Source organism: Leuciscus leuciscus (genome assembly GCF_965113295.1).
Source record: "Leuciscus leuciscus genome assembly, chromosome: 11".
Lineage (NCBI taxonomy): Eukaryota > Metazoa > Chordata > Actinopteri > Cypriniformes > Leuciscidae > Leuciscus > Leuciscus leuciscus.
This window is the reverse complement of record NC_138735.1, coordinates 11584883-11603595: the sequence shown is the minus strand read 5'-3', so window position 1 is coordinate 11603595 and position 18713 is coordinate 11584883. Positions and strand designations below refer to the sequence as shown.

The window sequence follows — 18713 nt, the reverse complement described above, 5'->3', positions numbered from 1 at the left end:
GATGGATCACAAGAATGACTGACATCACGCCACATTCGACAAGAGCCACAGGTCGACAGCACAGATTAAAATAGGGAGCACTCAAAAGAAAAACAGAACAGAAATGCAATTAGAAACCAAAAATTGGGATGTTTAAGATCAGAGAGAAAGTGAAAATGTGTGTGGGTTTTCTTAGCTATAATTTGGGAACAAAATTTGATATCTGTCAAAACCTTCCTTTGGAGACATCTGAGGAAGTCCTTGGTGAGAAAAAAAAGTTCCATTATTTAAATAACTAATTTTAATATATATATATATATATATATATATATATACTGTATATATATACTGTATATATATATATATATATATATATATAGTTTCTCTTAGGGGTAGGGGTTAGTCTGTAGTCATTATAATTAAGTTGATTTAAAATCAATAGAAGTTATGTCCTCATTTAGTAAGCTAAGTAAACATGTATGTGTGTGTGTGTGTGTGTTGGGCGTGTCTGTGGGGTATCACACACACTGTGGGAAGATTCCTTAGATGCCCGGTTTGATTAAAACTTTCAGGATTCCACCACACACACACACACACACACACACACACACACACACACACACACACACACACACACACACACACACACACACACACACACACACACACACACACACACACACACACACACACACACACACACACACACACACACACAACACCTGACAGGCGCTGACAGGCGCTGACAGGCAGTCAAATCTTCTCCACACCCTTTCCTGTGCTCCTGCGCGCTGAAATGTATTCACTCTGCGGGTTGAATAACAAGACTTGGCCACAGGTATGATCTTTAAACATCTCTGAAGTTTGTTACATCCGTTCTCATGGCGCTTTCAGTTACTATAGACCTGCAGTGTCACTTTCAATACGCCACAGGATATCAGAATGGATCTGAAATGTATGTAATACTCTACGTTTGAAGATCAATCTGGATTCTTTCCAGAAACATTGTGTGAATGTTTGGGGCTGTGCTGTATACTGTGTTTATATCTCTTAGAAGTGACATATCTGCATTCCATTTATTCCAGTAAATGCACCTTAATGCACAGAGAACAGGGTCAAACTTTATGAGGAGACACATCTGCTCTGCCTTCACCTTGAGTCACTGTACACAAACAAACACACACACACACACACTGAATCATAACACAACAGAGAACGTCAGATGTGTGGCGGCACTTCCTGTGGGAGAACCAGCATCAAGTCAGAGTTAGATCGGATGGAATCCCCACATCAGAAATATCAAATCCAGCCCCTGACGCCAAATCTTGTCGAAATATATATCCGTTTTGTCTGGTGTGCAACCCAGCAAAACCTGCCAACAGAAAGTCTTGTCTTTTACCTCAAAACTCCATTAACAGCCTTTTATCAGCCTGAGAGTTTGACTGAGAAAGCCAGAGAAGAGCAGAAGCAGGAGACGAAGTGATGATACTAAAAAGAGCAGAGTATATTGAATAATCTTAATCGCGTATGTTTCAATCTGACTTCATCTAGATGTTACACTACTCAATGCTCTGACTTTGTCTGACCAGTACGATTCCAACAAGTGTTATTATACCAAAAAAAATAAAATAAAAATCGTCACAGGACGATGAAAACCTTGAAATGGAGACATTCTCTTATCTCATACCAGTGAAGACAAACATCCCTTTAAACCACACAATCGTAAGATTTAAAAACAATAGCAAGCATTGCAAGAGCAAGGAAATAAGTAATATAAAATATAAAAATATACTATTACATAAATTATATATTACATAAATTAATAATAATAATAAAATGATTAGATGATAAAATAAATAAATGATGTAAGTCAAATAATAACAATATCATGAATAAATGATAAATGATTATGAATTATTATGAATTTAAATATAAAAACAAAGAAAATAATCTTTAAAATAATAAAGAAAGAAAACACCAATGTATGACTGCATTAAATACAGAAACAGTAAACAATAACATTAACAACAGCACACATGTGTGTGTGCATGCAGACAGACACACACACGCCTTGGGTTTCCATGTTTTATGGAGACTTTTCATAGGTATAAAGGAAAGGGAATAGGCATACTGTAGAAACAGTAGATTATAACCCCTAACCCTACCCCCAAACCTACCCATCACAGAAAAAGTTCTGCATTTTTATATTTTCAAAAAATATCACAACATATAATGTATAAGCTGTTTTCTTAATGGGGAGCAAAAAAATGTCCCCACCAGGACAATGGTTTTTGATATTGCCATCTTTGTGGTGACATTTTGTCCCCATAGCGTAGGGTTTACCAGGACCACACACACACACACACACACACTATTTGAGAAGGCCATATTCATCACTGTATGACGTGTAAATGGCAGACCGCTCCATCATGCAGCCATGTCACACTGTTCAACCCTCATTCACATTTTAAACATTCAATCATTCAGCTCTCACAGCTTAAGCACAGCCTACAGCCTGCAGCCACACACACACACACACACACACACACACACACACACACACACACACACACACACACACACACACACACACACACACACACACACACACACACACACACACACACACACACACACACACACACACACACACACACAGGCATTGGTTTACATGAGGACTTTCCATAGAAAGTCGGTAGACATGATGATTTTTATACTGGACAAACTGTATATTCTATCCCCTAACCCCACCCCTAAACACAACCCTCATAGAAAACATTTAGCATAAAATAAATAAATATATATAAATATAAATTAGTATGATTTATAAGCTGTTTCCTCACAAAATACACAATACACAAAGAAAAATACCCACAAGGTCAACAATTACTGGTATTACTATTGGTCCCCATAACGAAGGGAATACAGGATTTTTTTTACATTTATTTATTTTTATATTTTTTTATATAGGGATGTCTCTAGATCCCCATAGGGAGGTTTTGTTATAATCAGTTTACATCTGGGGACAAACGTAACTTAGCTGTAAGATAAAACTCCTAAAACTAGACCAAAATAATACCACATTTACATCAAGCAGAGTTGCAGAAAATAAACAATGTTTTTATTACATTGTACCCTCATTGTAACAAATTACAGGAGTTTTACAGTAAATTCCCCGCATTTCCCGAAATTTACAGTAAAAAAAAAAAAAAGTCCTGAATTAAAATAGTACGTTATTATATTTTGCTATGGATTCTTGGAGGTGCTGTCTGGTTTTTATTCTAGAATTCACAGACATAATTCTGTTCTTTCTTTATAAAACTAACTACATGTGCTGTAGGCTTATCCAAAGAAAACATAAATAAATAAATAAATAAATAAATAAATAAATAAATAAATAAATAAATAGTTTGTGTCACATTTACACAAACTTCTGAACTCAAGTTGTAAATTTAAAGTATAGAACACTCATAAACATTGTTATATACATTCCATGATTCTCTATAGTTTATTTTCTGTCGTCGGACTCTAGTCTGCCAAACTGTTAAAATAAATATGTTTAATGTTTAAATAACTGTTTTTCTTTCTTACTTTAAAACCACACTACCATGGCAATGGTTCAAAAAAGTATTACAATGGTAAAAACAATGGGAGGGACTATGTGTCGTAGCACAGTTGCACTGTGAATGAACACACCGAAGGCACCATGATGATATAAAATGAGTGACTACTTATAAGCAGTCTGCTACTGGAGTCACTTCCTCACCCGAAGCTGATTGGTTGGCTGAGGGAATAGAAGGTTACCTCACAGCCAATCAGATTAAGTCTGTCTTTAGCTCCCAGCTACCACAAATTGAAAAGATTTGCATCATGACAAACATGTCAGGGCAGAAGAGCTGAATGCAACAACTCAGAGTAATAATAGCGTGGGCAATAAACCAGTGGGTGTTGTTTGTGCCAGTGAGTGTGTGGTTGTGGCACACATACATTGTTAGACTTTTCTGTAATTTCTACAGTTATTTACATTAAATCACCCAGTATTATACTGCCATTTCTCTTTACAGTAAATAACTGTGATTCCCATTGCATCATGGGAATTTTCTGTGACGTCAAACACCACATACAGGGACTTACTGTATTTTTTAAAATTTGCTGTATACTACTGTATTTGATGTAACGGCCTCTCTGGCACAATTCCATTGTGCTTTTTATTTCCAAATGTTTTGCCTCACACCGCGTTTCTACAACGCTATTACAGCCAGAGGCTGTCTATATTGGACACATTGAAGCGACCGGACCATTAATGCAAAATGCAAACCTGTTTGTCCCTTGTCAGAAATAGAGTGAGCGCTCTGACTCGGAGTACCGTACGTCAGAAATATAACGGGGCATCACTATACACTGTGTCTGGGATTTGTCGTGTCGCACTGGAGCATCCAGTGTAATATCACTGGTTCTGACTGTCTTTTGTTGGATCGCGTCGTTCGTGTCTGGCCAGGGGTAGAGACAGAATTCACTTCACAGAGCGAGAGCAAGCAAGCTTGCATATAAGCAAGGTAAAAAACATTCTTTGTGTGTCGACAGGTTTGTGCACCCCAGTTTAACGTTATACTCGTCAACATGGCAGTAACGAACTTTACCTCGGTAAACTGCGCTAACGTTTCATTTTACAGACTTTGTTAGATTATTGAATTGTCGAGTTAAAATACGCCAACGAGCAACGCTTAGTTTACATTAACATTAAATTAACTAATGTGAAATTCTGTTTTGGTTGTAGGTAATGTTGGCCAACTGATGAGAAAATAACGTATGTTAGCTAACACGTTTTATGGCTAGCGGCCACCTTTCTAGTTTTAGCATTAGTTTGCAAACTATAACATATTATAGTTTTCTTTTTTTATGGAATTTAATATTTACTGCAATTTTTGTATGTGTTTAAAGGCAACTGCAACAAAGCGCCAATTCGCGCAAGTGACTTCTAGCAAGATTCCTGAGGTAGGCCTAAGCTGTAGGCTACTTGAAATCATATTTTTTATATGTTTTGACATACGTTTGCTGAAATGATTAGCAATATGTGATAAGTGCTTTGGAGACACTGGTGCAGACTAGGTAGCATACAATATCATATTAAAATCTCTATAAAATTGGCTAACTTGATATCAAATAAGTGACCTTTGCATCATGTCTAACATTATATTTATTACACAGCAAATTAACCAATCAGAAGATGGACCATTTTCTATGTTCATTCTCACCAGATTAAATGTATACAGGTAAGCACTTCAGTAAAACTCTCACTAATTCATTCATACCAAATCTAGTATTCTAAACAACTTAAGTTTATATTTTTGCATTATTTTGGTATTTTACTAGGCAGAGGACTCTCAACCATTGCAGTCCCACCTGACCAGGAAGGTCCAAATATCAGTGCACAGGTGGGTTAACTACTGTAGGAAGGAGAACGATCATTACACAGTGATTTCTTGCATGTGTGTTGTGCATTTGTCTCAAGCAGGGACCCCTTCACTGCAGACAAGCTGAAATGGGCTAAATCATCGATTTCAGTCTTTCTCTCTATGGATCTCAACATTTTTGGACAGCATTTAGGATATGTAAGTATTACAGTTTTTTTCGATTGCTAAACGACAGTTAAAATCGACATATATATACATATATATATATATATATATATATATATAGGTAGAGCTCAGAAAGACTGATTTTGGAAATGGAACAAGGAAGACGGGTTCATGGAGGGAGAAGGGTGGCAGGGAGAGGGCGGATGCGTGCCGGATGTGAGGACACAAGTCCAGAGGACTGCCAGGGATGGATAAGGCACTCCAGAAGGTTCTTCCCCAGGTGCATGGCAAGAGAGAACATTAGATGTGATGTTGATGAAAACCTGTGGCCTGATGCTAGAGAGAGGCAGGATTAGCCCCTCAATTATTTGTTCGAATTACAGTATGTACTTTTAGTTTCTACCTTTTTTTTCTCATTACTGTAATTCCGTAAATTACTACAGACTATTGAAGCAAACTGCTCATTTTCATTTACCTTAAAGAATTATGTTCTAAAAATTTAAATAAATCATGTGAAAGAATGTCACTCTTTTCTTTGAAGAAAATATTACTTTGTATGAAGTCACTGAAATTGTTCAAACTGTAAAGATGAAAAGTTAGTATTTTCTGTATTGGTGTTTGATGCTAGTGTTTTTACTCTCAGTGTGTTCTGAGTGACAGTGTGTGTTATCTCAGTGAGGGTTGTGCATAGTGTTGGCTGCACTGAGCCTGTTTTGAGCCATGTGTTAAGAGTTGTGTTGCTTGGAATGAGTTTTGCAGGTGATGTGAACTGTTTAGCTCAGGTGACTGTTGGTAGTGCAGACTGTAGTTAGAGTTTTGCACATGTAGCTCCAGTTGTGCTCACTGTCGTTTAGCAATCGAAAAAAACCTGTAAAATTTAATCTGGCAAAATTTAATTTAGTTCAGCTGGAATGTTTGAATATGCTATTGACAAAAAGCTGGTTACAAATATATATATATTCTTAAGTTATAGTAAAAAAAAAAGAAAAAAAAAAAAAGTTAAAAATAATTTGACACTAATATGGAATTTTCCCCTCTCTCTCTCTCTCTCTCTCTCTCTCTCTCTCTCTCTCTCTCTCTCTCTCTCTCGACACGCATACAGACCAGGGAACATTCTGATGTTGTCAGTCAAGTTCTGAACAGGAACCAATCTTGGTGGACAAAAAGGTGGACAAAAACATTGTGTTGGCTTTTTAAAGATTATTTTGATGATGACTTTTACTCCTATGCTGTAGAAAAGATGGAGGAGTAGACAGTCAGACATTGATAATAATAAGAAATGTTTCTTGAGCATCAAAGAGACTTCTTTCAAAAACATTAAGACACTTAAATACTTCTTTTGTCCACCAGTGTACATGAATCCAACACATTTTTGGAAATAAGTGAAATTATTTTGAAGGTGGGGTTATGTGTCATGTATTGTGAAAAGAACTGTGTTTTGTCCTGTGTTGGACATTTCCTTTTTGACTGCTTAAAAAAATAAATAATAATATATATATATATATATATATATATATATATATATATATATATTCTGCAGTTTTATGAATGTATGGTTGATATTTCATTATAATAATTATATAAGATAAACAACCAATGACTACATTCATTTTGTCAAATGCTAATGTTTTGTTTAGGATTTTATGTATGTTTTTTAACAATGTGTGCAGTGAACGACAGCACATAATGTGTTAATTTAACACGTTTACACATCTTTGTGCTAACCTTTCTGACATATTTACTTTGTTAAAATCATTAACACAATGAATGAGTTAAAATTAACAAAAAAAAAAAAAGTTGTCCCTAAACTCACCCATTAATGTGTAAAAATGTCACACATCATGTCCAGCATTGGCAGACTGTTTATTTTGTGATATATATGAAATGTTTTAAATAAAAAAATAAAAAAAGGTATTTTGTAATAATTTTGTCTAATTAATTTGTATGTCAGTAGTACTTATGTAGGATACAAATACAAATAATTCTATATCAAAATTATGAAATCTAATTTATATTTAGTACAAATAAAAATTAATTACAGTAGTGTACTGATTAGCCTGGTTTTTACAGTAATGCACTGTTGTAACGAGGTATGTTGTTACGGGAAGAAGGAGGCGGGAACCGGCGAACATTTAAAGACTTTTAATGACAAAAATAAAACAAATACAAAGTGAAAGTAAAAGCCAGCAGCCCCTCACGGACGACTGCTGGTAACACAGAACATCAAATAAAACACAGGCCTGTTCCTCTCTCGCTCTTCACTGTCGTCGCTCCTCCTTTATGCTTCCGCTCCTCCATGAGAGATGCGAGACCGGTGCGTCGCGCACGTGTCGCTCATTATCAATCACGCCACCGGCCTCGCGCCGTCCTCCCACGGCCCTCGACCTCGTCGTGCTCGCCACAACTGTATTACACAATTAAATCTTAATTACAGTAAGTTACTGTAAAACCCCCTTGAAATGTCTAACAATGTAGGTTGGGTGTAATGCACTGTTTGTCTCTTTTTCTCTGTGAAACAGACCTAACACACAGCAGCCTGAGGTCACACGCACAGCCTCTCTCCCTCAGGGGTGTGTGTGTGTGTGTGTGTGTGTGTGCATGGCTATCCTTCAGGGAGACATAGCTGCATGCATTGTCTTTGTAAGAGCGCCTAATACACACATGTTTTCCCCTTTTCTAAAAATGCAAAAACGTTTTTTTCTATGTGCTTGGAATTTCCCATATGTGCTTGAAAGTACATTCAGCAGTACACTTTAAACATATTTCAAAAGTAATAAAGTAATTTTGAAATTTCATATAAGGACATACTTAAGTCCTACTTAAGTGGGTCAAAAAAGCTCTCTTAACTTCAACTTATTGCATTTCATATAATTGTAAATACCATGCAATTAATTGTCTGAAAAGATTACATTCAGATTACACTTAAGTATATCACACTTTTAAAGTATATTATTTCCATAAGTACTCTTTTATACTGAAGTGTATAGTTGTCCTATAAATTTCCCTTCATATATATACAGGTTCTTAAAGTTCTTAAAATGCTTCCTGATACTCAACTGTACAAATACACACACACACACACACACACACACACACACACACACACACACACACACACACACACACACACACACACACACACACACACACACACACACACACACACACACACACACACACACACACACACACACACACACACACACACAATATGTGTGTGTGTGTGTGTATTTGTACAGTTAAGTTTTAGGAAGCATTTTAAGAACATCCTTTGCATATCATAATGCATGACATTAGCAATTCACTTTTTATCTCATGTCGTTCCAAACGTATATGCATTCCCTTCATCTGTAGAACATTGGGGACAATCAACATGGGTTTGAAATCATAACATTTGGTCACAACCAAGCGGCAACCTCCCCGTCTCTCTCTTGAAACCAACACGGAAGTGAGTTAAACTGCAATTCATTTTTTTTTTTTATTATTATTTTATTTATTTACCAGGACAATGCATATTAACAACAGTATGCCTGTAACATGCCAGAGTTAGCCAGTGGCTAATTTTCATCTGTAGTCCTGGTTGCCAGATGTACAGTGGCACCCTAGGGAGAATACACATTTTTTATAATTCATTGACTGGCCGCTTGAGGCTGGCTGCAGAAGTGAGTCAAATCTGTATCTCCCCCATGTTAAAATTACCAACTTTACAGCAGAAAAAAACATGTTTACAGCCTGGATCTCTATGTGGCTTTGATCTATACAGCTAATTTTGCCCTTCATAACAACTGTGAGGGGGGTGAATTTTTTTATAACTCATCCGTTTAGTTGATTCATATTTAAAGTTCTGCATAATTAAGGGTGTGTCCACTTTTGAGTGACAGGTGGGCCGCTGATGTCAATTCTAGCCGATTGTTTGCTGTTAGCCGCGTCACTACTCACTTCACCTCAGCAAATGTTAGCTGCTGAACTTGCCATCTCTGCAGTGTTTGTGCTTTTTTCGGGATTATTTCATACAATTTAATACACCCATTACTTCGCCCACGGCTTTGGATTCCGTCGTTGTTGTCGAGTATCGTTCGAGAGAACAACCAGAGCTGTATTTCAGTTGTTTTCCTCTGTGAACATGCACTAATGGATGTCTGACAATTTCGTTGCTTTTTGGAGTTTTCAGATTTAAAAACGTCTATAGATATAAAGGCTTGTTTGTTCTGCTCTCACGGAACAGATAGATTATAATATGCTTATGTACCGTCAGATGAAATCCTGCAGGTGTCGGCGCTTTCTCCGTCCATGCAATAAATGCACATCCTTGAATGAGCGCGGATTTTCTAGCGCATTTACTTGAACTTCACAGGTAATATATCTATGGTTTAACCCATTTGAGAGGCGGCCAAAATCAGAATTTAAAATGGACTGAATAAGCTCTCTACGAACTTGACGAGCGATGCCGCGCTGACGGACCATAGAGTATAAAAAAAGAGTGACTGACATGTAACTGTTATGCACATAAATCACTGTCACACATACTCTCTCAGAACAATAGTTAAGTTAATGCATAATACATTTTCAACTAGCAGAATAGTAGGCTACAGAATCACGATACACAGTCTCACTTGTAGCCATGTCTTTTAATAATATTTCGAAGGGCAAAAACAGGAACTTTTCATTGGCTTTACATCAACAACTGTCACTTTAGCGCGAGGCCCTGTGCAGTCGCAGACTTGGTACTTTCAGTAGCATATAGCATTACCTCCCAAGCCTGAGCTAACTCGATCACGTCGAGCGGTGAGCCGCGAGCGTGGTTTCATAGCCAGGCTCCTCCAGCTTCACCCACGCCCCGCCTCTTTGCCCATTTTCTGTTATCCGAGAGTGATGCAAGGTGACGCGAGGCCAAGATAGCGACGGCCGACTCCGCCCACTTTAGGCTTCAAAAATGCTCTTCAGAAACCTACGGGTGACGTCACGGACACTACGTCCATATTTTTTTAGTCTATGGTCACAACACACCTGAACCACTGTTGTTTTGCGTCAATGGCGTCAACACACCAGTTTTGTAGCTCACATGAGCTTTGTAGTGCATTTCAGAGGACTACTTTTAAGTCTGTTCGTTCCTTTGAAAATTAAATTTAGTTTCATATGTTTATTCATAAGGTCACATGAAGATTAATGATGAACATGGAGAGTTTAAAGAAAAAAACAGAGGGAGTGTAGGGTGGTGGACACACACACACACACACACACACACACACACACACACACACACACACACACACACACACACACACACACACACACACACACACACACACACACACACACACACACACACACACACACGTTGAGTTTCCATGTTTTATGGGGTCTTTCCATAGACATAATAATGATTTTGATGCTGTACAAATTATATATTATTTTCTTCAACCCTAACCCTACCCATTATAGAAAACTTGCTGCATTTTTACATTTGCCAAAAAAAAACAAAAAAAAAAAAACAAACATCATTTTGAATGATTTATAAGCTGTTTTGCTAATGGGGTCCAAAGATTTCTGGTATTGCCATCATGGGGACATTTTATCCACACAATGTAGGGAATTCCTGAATCACACGCATGCATGCACACACACACACACACACACACACACACACACACACACACACACACACACACACACACACACACACACACACACACACACACACACACACACACACACACACACACACACACACACACACACACACACACACACACACACACACACACACACACACACACACAGGACAGGACAGGACAGGACAGGACATTGGCATAACGGTTTTTATACTGAGCTGATGACATTCTCTCTCCCCTAAACCTACCCTTCACAAAAAAAAATAAAAAAAAATAACTTTCTGCACTTTTACATTTAAAAAAAAAAAGTATGATTTATAAGCCGTTTTCCACATGGGGACCGAAATGATGTCCCCGCAAGTAATTTAGTCCCCATAATGAAGGGTTTACCAGAAACACACACAACTCAGTTTTATATACAACTAGTTTAAAATACTACAGACTGATGAGGTTTTGACAGACTTTTTGTTGTAAGGTAGGGTGTTCCCAAAAACGAAGGAGAGTTGTATCCATATGCAGTTTATTGACAGAATAAACAAACAAATCCAACACTGTGACCAGGGGCTCGTTCTTCGTACGTCGCTTATTACATCTGAGATCAAATGACACATCCAAGATGATATCATCGTGCTAATCATGATCTGGCTAACTCGGTTCTTCGAACACACTTGCCGGATATGATTGGAATAGCTGGATTGAGTTATCTGAGATAATTGCGCGTTCATGCGCTGGGTTAAAAGGGGATATGTATCGATAGTAGAAACATTGATCAGCAACGCTGCTATTGGCTGTTCAGCGTGGCCAAAGAGCGCGCTCAGTTTTTCTCCTCAGCAGAGCAAGAACAGTCAAAGTTTATTCGGAATTTTAATGTTTAATCAAAACGCCAAGGAACACCTCAAAGTCTGCAAAAGCCAGGAGAGAGGGCTGGCAAAAAGTAGCAGACAATTTAAATCCGTAAGAAGTGGCCATGTTAGATGTTTTTTATCACTTAATAGCCTATATTTTTGTATTTTAATAGTTGCATAATTACTTTGTTCATTGTAATGTCAGAGTCACCACAGTAGAACATGGGAACAAATAAAAGTGAAGTACAAAAATATTCTACATAATGGTAATTTTTAGTTATATTATAGTCTCTTTTATAAAAGGCACTGTTGTCTTTAAGGCCTTTTAATAAATGGTTGTCTGTTTATAAAAGCAATCAAGAAAAAGATCTTAGTAGCCTACACTGTAAAATAATTTTTGCTGCATTAAATTAAGGCTGTATAGTCATTTCAACTGTTAAATCTTGAGTAATGATGAATTGCTTTGACTTGTGAAAGTGAAAACTGATAAACTTATGTAAATGTAAAAATATTTTGCCATGAGTTATTGATCATATTTTTCCCGAGTGTAGTTCATTGTAATGACATTGTGTTTTTCTCTTTTGTGCACTTTTACATAATACAACAACACTTGTATCTGTTCCCAAGAAAGTGGTGGCTGAAATATGTGCAGTAAGTGGACATTTTCTAACTTTCCAAAGGAAAGAAAGTATAAGACTTTGTAATGTCCATTTGTTTCCATTGCACCGGACAGTGAATAAACCCTCTCAGATAACTGTCATATGGAGGAACTAGCCTACCTGCAAGTGCATAAATAACTTTACTTAATTTATACTTGTGCTTTATGGCAGCAATATAAGTTGCAGGATTCCACATCTACAGAAAGGCCTACAGAAGAGTCTGCACAGACAGAGGAGACATAGGCCTACAGGTGGGCAGTGTATAGCCAACTTTTCCTTTTTATTTGTTGCATGAGGCATGTGTCTAATATCTCTTGTTGCAGGCACTTGACCACTGGCTTTTCTTTACAACGAACAATTGAAATAAAACTCAAGGAACTAAGTATATTTGTCTTTTATTAAAAATTTAATGAAAAGTGTTTTTTTTTTTCGTTTTTTTTTTCAATGTTGTATAATATGGCACATGCAACAATGTCACAGGCCCTGTCAGGCGTGCAACCCTCAGACTTTTCAGACACTGAAATCGTCCCTTTAGTTAGCCAAAGTTCATCTCATTGTGTGCCCTTGTCCTGGCTAGAGCTGCATTGTAACTGGTTTGGGTCAGGGAATGGGGTCATAAAACACCTGTCTGCAGGCAGGAACATGTCATAATCACCTATGAAAAAATGCAGTTCTGTTAGGATCAGCATAAGTGTATGTAATACAGTGAGCTTGATATTTAATTGTGGAACTTTTCTTACCACTTTCAAATAATGTGCATAAATGTGAATCTCTGAAAATTCTTAAGTCATACACAGATCCTGGCCATTTTGCTTTCACATTTGTGATATGGAAGATTTTAGTCAACTGCCTTTTTTTTTTTTTTTGATATAATATTATTAATCTGGAATATTAAGAATCCCAATAGTAACTGGGCTGCACATTTACATTGTGAACCCCCTTTCTGTTCACATAATCCCCTTCATTGAGGCCTTGATGGCAGTCTATGGTAGCCTATAGTCTATGGTACCAATCACGTTAGTGAAGCCTGAGTGACATATACTGTAATCGGCATGGTCATGATTGCATGATCTTCATAAAAAATTATGATAGCCTAAAAAAGAAAAATTTGCTTTAAAAAAACTGCTTTACAACATTGGGTCTTAAGTGGCTTGGAAATGCCACAAAAAAACCTAAAACTGTTTTTTAAACCTAAAAGCGCCAGGTAAACTCCGAATGACACGACAGACAGCACTTTCCATCAAGTTCTTCGCATCTCCAATAGTGTAAAGGAAAGAGGCACTCGCAAATAATCTTAGGGCAATGCAAACAGTTTGTTCTGTAGTTAAAGCCCGACTCCGACAAGTCGAAAATAAATGTGCGTTTCCAACAATTTAATAATGTAAACGACAATCTCACGAGTCACGAGAAAAAATATACATCTCAGAAAGTGCACTATCGCTCAGCGCTGGACTTCCCGTATCAGCTCAGCTTATAAAGCCGCAGTCTAATCCTGTTTGCATGAAATAAGCCTGCTCCCGAGCAGGTTTAAGCTTACGGACCTGTTGCTATGACAGCAAGTCCAGGATGAGCTTCGAAGAACCAAACAATCCAAGATCATGCCAAATCGTCAACAATCAAATCCAGCTAACTGAGTTAGCGACGTACGAAGAACGGGCCCCAGAGAACCAGCAAACAGAATGAGCTCACCTAACATACAGCCATGAAGGACAAGACTCGACAAGGAACACAATAAACACTGGGGTTTAAATACACTATGGGCCCTATTTTAACGATCTGAAACGCAAGTGTCAAGCGCAAAACGCAAGTAACTTTGTGGGCGGGTCTTGGGCGCTGTTGCTATTTTCCCGGCGGGATAAATGACTCTTGCGCCAGGCGCAAATCTAAAATGGGTTGGTCTGAAGTAGCTTCATTATTCATAGGTGTGGTTTGGGCGTAACGTGAAATAAACCAATCAGAGCGACATCTCACATTCCCTTTAAGAGCAGACGCGCTTTTTCCAACACGCCACTGACTTTAAACAATTTTTTCCTGGTTAGTGGCGCAATTGTTTTCTAAACCATCAAAATAGCATGAAGGAACGTTTGCGCTGGAACACGCCTCCTTTTTTGCGCTGAACCGCCCAGGGAGCGCAAGTTCATTCCCTAGTTTAGCGACGTGCTTCTGTGGAGGGAAAAGCTCGCTTTGCGCGGGTGCAAAATAGGAATGATACATGCGTCGGTGTACAAAGTCAATTGCGCTGGGTGCAAGATAGGGCCCAAGGGGTTAATGGCAAACAAGACAGACCTGGGGACAATCAAAGAACTAATCAACAAGAAAAACTACAAAGGACTACAAAACATGGTGCAAAACAGGAATCATGACATATCTTAGTACAAACACCTATCTGTCATCATCTCCAACCTGGCTAAAAATTGAATCACACAGATGAGTCACTTTAGAGACTCATGGAATATGAGACAGAGAGAAGAAGACAGGAAATGAGAAACAATAGTTCTGTTCCAAATTTTGTGAGCTTATTTGCTGTCAACTGGCCACAAAGGCAGCTACCTACTGAGGCATCCTTATGGAAATTTAAACTCACAAGTGACTGATCTTGTGAAAAGGTTGACTTTAGTATACTTATTATTATTTAATTAAATTTAATTACTTATTATGGATTTTATAAACTTTAAGAGATATACTTTAAAAGAGTATGCTTAAGTGCAAACTGAACATGTTTTCAGACACTTAATTTGGTGTTATTTTCAATTAAATTAAAATGTAGTTTCAATTTCAAATGTAATTAAAATTTTGTTTTCAATTAAATGCAGTTAGTTAAACTCAAGGGTGCTTTTTTCGACCCACTTGAGTACTTCTTTTTACAGTACGTAATTTCATAATTATTTCTATTGTCTTTGAATTATGGTTGAATTAAGGTTAAGTGTAGGCTACTGACAAGCATTTATGGTAAACTAAAATATATACGTTACTGTTATTTCCATTAACATGTATATGTCATGTATTAAAATATATTTGAAATGACCAATTTGGAACGATGATGTTGCAATTTAATACATTTAAAATATTTTACAAAACACACAACAGAAATGTCATATGTCATACATAATGTAAACCAAAACTTTATTTTACAGTGTCTTTGTTACATGTTACATGCATTTACTATAGTAATAACAGTAAATTATGCTTAATTATGTATGCAACTAACCTTAAACCAAACCCTAACCCTCCACTGTAAAAAAATACTGTGCCCGTTTTACTCAATAAAATTGAGGTAACTATTTGCATCAGCTTTTTGAGTATTTTAAACTCATTTTATTTGTGTTTATCCTATTAGACATTACATGTTTTCAACTTGGACTCTTAAGTAATGGGAAATCAATTTTATCAATTTACTCTCAGTCAGTTTACTTAAAGGTTTATGTTGGATAAACTTAAAACTACAAGTCATATTTACAAATTTCTCCTTGTAAGCCATACATTTTAAGTTACCTTTTTCCAAGTTACTTATATTTTTTACACCTATTTAAATGTTTTAAAATTTTTCTAAAAGTGCCATGAAACAGTAAACAATCATCTCAATACAAAACGTTTATTCACTTTACAATGTTACAGCGCAACAATGCAAATTACAGTACTTAATTTTTTCACCTTTACATAAAGTAAAAAAAATAAAAAATAAATAATATATATATATATATATATATATATAAATATAAATAAATATTATGTACTAGTAAATACATGTTAATTAATATTACATTTAGTACTTAAATGTGTAATTAATCACTGCATCAAAGACACCTTAAAATAAAATGCAACCACATATACTCTCTTTAAGTACACACTAGAGGCCTTTTATTTCATTAATATTATATTATCTGTAAGTGCATTTTTATATTAACCATATACTTAAAAGATTTGAACTGAACTAAAGTGAACACTAAATACAGTTAAACGTAATTCTTTTTCACAAGGGGCTCTATGCCTTAAAAAAAGTTTTTGCATTTAAAAAAATAAATATATATATATATATATATTTTTTAATAATCCAACATATTCCTTCAAATCTACACAAAAGTTACAATAATGTGATCATCACGGTGAGTGTAATTACAGTGAGATGTTTAATATCCAGTTTACCCCTGCATGAACACTTTTGACTTGGGCCAGTAAGCAGCCACCCAAAACACCCTTGAAATTAACTACAGAATATCATAAAAAAAAAATATATATATATATATCACCCAATCACCCTAAAAAAAATACTGAAAAACCACTTAAAACACTCATGCAAGCACATAGCAAAAGTACTAAAAACATTAAAAATGTCTTTACTGCAGCAACTACCCACAAAACCCTATAGGATTGAAGTGGTGAGTTTTGTACTGGCAAGCACCGCTCATGTTTTCTTCAGATAATATAAAAAAAATATATAGTTTGTTTTACAGCTCTGCGGATAAATGCGTGTATGGAGTGATGGAGGAGCGAGTGTGATGAGAAATGTATTGATCTGAATGTTGTGTTTGCTTTGAAGGAAAGAGTGTATGTGGTGACAGACTACTCTATTGACTGACCACACAGGTCTTTCGCTAGTGTGAGTATGTGAGTGTAGGATATGATTAAGTAAAGACAAAAGGAGCAAAACTGTACTCTTTTGTTTTTCTTGCCATTCATAACCCTTAAAATTCAACAAGCTATAGGCTGCTTCCATACAAAATAGTGCAACGAGTCATTATTTTGTTGGTCTTATCATTATCATAAAATTGCTGTGAGTGTGGGATTCTAACAAATAACACATATGACTTTCATTAAGAGTTCTCAGTTTTCTGTTCATCAAGGTTGAGCAGAACCCTCTCTGACCCCTATGGATGGTTACAAGCCCCCAAAACACCACCCATTCCCAGGCCGGGGAGTTCCTCTGTGACCCCGAGTGGCCTTTCACGCAAACCCTTAATGTGAGAACCCTCACAGCTGCTGCAATGAGAAACGCGGTTACTTTTCCAATACGCTGATTCCATATCCATTAGCTTAAGCGGTGCTCGGGTGGTTAATACTGAAGATACCGACAAACAAGCTCGAGCTTGCTAGCAAAATCCAAGGGTTAAACCACTCCTAAAGATGCAGTGTTCAGGTGAGTCCAGGCCCAGGCCTGTATGATAATCAGGGGTAATGTTAGAGGCTGTTCCTCTTTGTCTATGTCTGTGTGTCCATTCTAATAGAGGCTGACAGTTAGCTTTGCTCTTTTATGATCTTTGCGTCACTTGGAATCAGTCATTGTGAAATCAGGCGGTAAGAGGAGGGCAGGGCAGGGCGTATGTGAACACCCTCCCTCCCTCACTGCATACACACACACACACACACACACACACACACACACACACACACACACACACACACACACACACACACACACACACACACACACACACACACACACACACACACACACACACACACACACACACACACACACACACACACACACACACACACACAAGGGTGTGGGTGAAAGCCAGACCTTTTTCTGGATGTGGGTCACTCTGCTCTGGCCTGTAAAGCCGTATTGATTTTTTTCTCCGGTCAGAAAAAAAACTAATATGCAGCCACTGTCACTTCAGTTCTCCGAATCATTCTCTTGCTGCTTTTCTCTTTTCAATCCTGATATAGACAAACAATGGATGCATTTGATAGAGCAAGGGCCTGATGATTTGAAAGACAGTCAGACAGACAAGAAATCATCTGACCCCAACCCCCTGCTTTAAAAGTGAGGAGCTTCACCCATATGATTGTCTGTGCAGAGAATGTAGTCAATTGGAATGAACTAATTTGACCTCTCTCTTTCTCTCTCTCTCTCTCTCTCTCTCTCTCTCTCTCTGTGTGTGTGTGTGTGCTTACTTAGCTATAGTTTGGAGACAAAATTGTCCCCAAAAGTTACATTTGACAAAGCCGCCTTTAGGGGCATTTGGGGACATGCAAATTTCATGCATGAGATTTTGAAATTTCATTTGGGGACACATCAATTTGAAAAAAATGTTT

The 18713-nt window shown here is 37.1% G+C and overlaps 1 long non-coding RNA gene across 2 annotated transcripts; it reads left to right on the top strand.

Annotated features, from left to right (window-relative positions):
* The first annotated feature begins 689 nt into the window (after positions 1-689).
* Positions 690-7030, top strand: LOC309508726. 2 transcript variants are annotated; one of them, XR_014209696.1, is made up of 5 exons: positions 690-817; positions 4921-4974; positions 5188-5252; positions 5353-5591; positions 6661-7030. It is a non-coding gene; the product is annotated as an uncharacterized lncRNA (long non-coding RNA). The 2 variants fall into 2 exon arrangements; XR_014209697.1 differs by lacking the exon at positions 6661-7030 and having other exon boundaries at positions 5353-5601.
* Positions 7031-18713: the final 11683 nt, after the last annotated feature.